We start from the raw sequence: 3,930 nt of genomic DNA, 5'->3' as shown, positions 1-3,930 counted from the left end.
TATGAAGTTTGTAAACACGATCGGGTTTCTTAGGATTAACAAACACGGGAAGTTGTTTAACATAAACTTCCTCCTCAATTTCACCATTTAGAAAAGCACTTTTAATGTCCATTTGGTACAAGGTGATATCATGGTGATTAGCATAGGCAAGTAAGATGCGGATGGACTCAATTCTAGCAACAGGGGCATATATCTTACTGTAGTCCATACCTTTGACTTGAGTGTAGCCTTGGGCAACGAGACATGCTTTGTTGCGGACGACTTGACCATCTTCGTCTTGCTTGTTGCGAAACACCCATTTGGTACCAATAATGTTGTGGTTTTTGTCGAGCTTCTCGACCAATGTCCACACTTGGTTTCTCTCAAAGTTGTGTAGCTCTTTATGCATGGCATTTATCCAATCCAGATCTTCCAATGCTTCTTCGACCTTCATAGGTTCAATGCTAGAGATGAATGAATAATGTTCACAAAAGTTAGCCAAACGAGTTTTAGAGCGAGTGATTCTCCCGGTTTGAATATCATTGAAGATCTGCTCTACGGGATGGTCTCTTGAGACTATCGCTCGAACTCATTAGAGCTTTTGCTTGGGTCGGGGTGGAACATCTTCTTCATCATCTTGTTCTTCTTCTTGGCCTTCTTCATTGTTGACGTTGTCGTTCTCTTTTCTAGGTGGAGAAGGAGGTTGATGAGGTTCATCTTGGTGTACTTCCTCGTTTTCTTCATCTTGGCATGTCCCACTTGTGGATGCTTCCATGCCAATTCTTGGTTCACCTTGACGTGAGGTAGAAGCTTCCACTTGGATGGACGAGGTACTTTCCTTCACCTCCGTTGGACGAATTTTGCCAATAGACAAGTCTTGGATTGCTTCTGAAGGGTCTTTGTCACCTACATCAATTGGCAATTGATCTACTTGCGAGCCGTTAGATTCATCAAACTTCACATCTACCGTCTCTTCAACCTTTCGGGTGAAATTGTTGTAGACACGGTAAGTGTGAGAGTTTGAGCCATGACCGAGTAGGAAACCCTCATGAGATTTAGGAGAAAATTTAGAATGATGATGCTTATCAAGAATGTAACACTTTGAGCCAAACACTCGAAAGTATCCAACTTGGGGTTTGTTACCGGTGAGGAGCTCGTATGTCGTATTACCGAGTAGCTTGTGAAGATACAAGCGATTTGTTGCATGACAAGCCGTCTCAACCGCTTCCGCCCAAATTTTTTTGGTGTCTTGTACTCATCAAGCATCATTCTCGCCATATCAATAAGAGTTCGGTTCTTCCTCTCAACAACTCCATTTTGTTGAGGCGTGTACGTAGCCGAGAACTCGTGTGAAATCCCTTCTTTGTCAAGAAAGGTATCCACATTTGCATTCTTGAACTCCGTTCCATTGTCGCTGCGAACCTTCTTGATCTTCGCTTCAAATTGATTTTGGACCTTCCTAGCAAAGTTCTTGAAGATCTTTTGGACCTGCGATTTATCATCAAGAAAGAACACCCACGTAAATCTTGAAAAATCATCGACTATAACTAGACCAAATGAGTTTCCACCGAGACTTTTGTAGGCATTGGGACCAAAGAGATCCATGTGAAGTAGCTCGAGCGGTCTTCTCGTGGTCATGATGTTCTTCACGGGGTGGCTTCCTCCAACTTGTTTTCCTGCTTGACAAGCACTACAAAGTCTATCCTTGTCAAATATAATATCTTTTACTCCAAGGATATGATCACCTTTAATAAGCTTATCAAGATTTCACATGCCCACATGACCTAACCTTCTATGCCACAACCAGCCTTTAGAGGATTTAGCAAATAAGCAAGTTCTAGGTTGAGCCTTTTTAGTGAACTCAACAATATATAGATCACCTCTACGTATGCCGGTAAAGACCATTTTATGATTATCTCTATGAAACACTTGGCAATCTACTCCAGTAAATAGGACATTGAAACCAAAGTCAGCAAGTCTAGATACAGAAAGTAAATTGTAGCCAAGAGATTCAATGAGAATAACATTTTGTATGGAGCTATCATGTGAGATGGCCACCTTACCAAGGCAAACCACCTCACCCTTTGAGTTATCACCAAAAGTGACGTATGATGTCTACTACACAACCTTCTTCTTGTAGACGTTGTTGGGACTCCAAGTGCAGAGGTTTTGTAACACCCTCGATGCGACTATAGCTCCCACGTGTCGAGGCACGACTTAGAGACATAATCGCATTGAAGGCATATGTCGCAAGTTAGGCAATCTTCACAACATCCCATGTAATATAAATAATAAAGGGGAGATAACATAGTTGGCTTACACTCGCCATGTCAATCAAGTACATAAATAACATTACATCAACCAAACACTCATGGCCCGACTATGGCGCCAAAATAAAAGATAACCCAACATGCGACACGGTCCCGTTCACCCCCAACTGGGCACCACTACTGATCATCAGGAAAGGAAACATAGTAACGTTGAGAGTCCTCGTCGAACTCCCACTTGAGCTCAAGCGCGTCTCCTGGAGCGGAAACATCAGGCCCTGCATCTGGTGTTATAGTAATCTGTGAGCCACAGGGACTCAGCAATCTCGCACCCTCGCGATCAAGACTATTTAAGCTTATAGGTAAGGCAAGGTAAAGTATGTGGAGCTACAGCAAGCGACTAGCAAATATGGTGGCTATCTTATTCGCAAACGAGAGCGAGAAGAGGAGGCAAAGCGCGAGCGAGAAACTAGAGAATAACCTGCGCAAACATTACTCCAACACCGTGTCCACTTCCTGGACTCCGCCGAGAAGAGGCCATCACGGTAACACACTCAGTTGATTCATTTTAATTAAGTTAAGGTTCAAGTTATCTACAACCGGACATTAACAAATTCCCATCTGCCCATAACCGCGGGCACGGTTTTCGAAAGTTCAAATCCCTGCAGGGGAGTCCCAACTTAGCCCATGACAAGCTCTCACGGTCAACGAAGGAATAGACCTCCTCCCAAGACGTTCCGGTCAGACTCGGTATCTCGGTTCTTCAAGACACTTCGACAGGTTAAAACAAGACCAGCAACACCGCCCGAATGTGCCGACAAATCCCGATAGGAGCTGCACATATCTCTTTCTCAGGGCACAATCGGATAAGCAATCCGTACAACTAAAACCAGCCCTCAAGTTTCCCCGAGGTGGCGCTGCAAGGGGCTCTAGGTTGGACCAACACTCAGGGGAGCACTGGCCCGGGGGGTTAAAATAAGATGACCCTCGGGCTCCGGAAACCCAAGGGAAAAGAGGCTAGGTGGCAAATGGTAAAACCAAGGTTGGGCATTGCTAGAAAAGCTTTAATCAAGGCGAACTATCAAGGGGTTCCCATTATAACCCAACCGCGTAAGGAACGCAAAATCCGGGAACATAACACCGATATGACGGAAACTAGGGCGGCAAGAGTGGAACAAAACACTAGGCGAGAGGCTGAGCCTTCCACCCTTTACCAAGTATATAGATGCATTAAGATAACAAGATAATATAATGATATCCCAACAAGTAAATAAATGTTCCAACAAGGAACGGCCTTCAATCTTCACCTGCAACTAGCAACGCTATAAGAGGGGCTGAGCAAAGCGGTAACATAGCCAATCAACGGTTTGCTAGGACAAGGTGGGTTAGAGGTTTGACATGGCAATTTGGGAGGCTTGAAAGCAAATGGTAGGCATCGTAGCATTGGCATAGCAAAAGAGCGAGCAAACTAGCATAGCAAAGATAGTAGTGATTTCGAGGGTATGATCATCTTGCCTGCACAGTTGTCAGAGTTGACTGGATCCTCGAAAGCAAACTCAACGGGCTCCTCGTTAGCGAACTCGTCTCCCGGCTCTACCCAAACAAGACAAACAAGCAACAAGGACACAATCAACCACTTGCAAGGATCAAACAAGATGATGCAAAGATGATATGCTATGCGGGA

This window comes from Triticum urartu, chromosome 7A, assembly GCF_056163025.1.
Source record: "Triticum urartu cultivar PI428250 chromosome 7A, HENAU_Tu73, whole genome shotgun sequence".
Lineage (NCBI taxonomy): Eukaryota > Viridiplantae > Streptophyta > Magnoliopsida > Poales > Poaceae > Triticum > Triticum urartu.
This window is presented reverse-complemented; position numbering follows the sequence as displayed.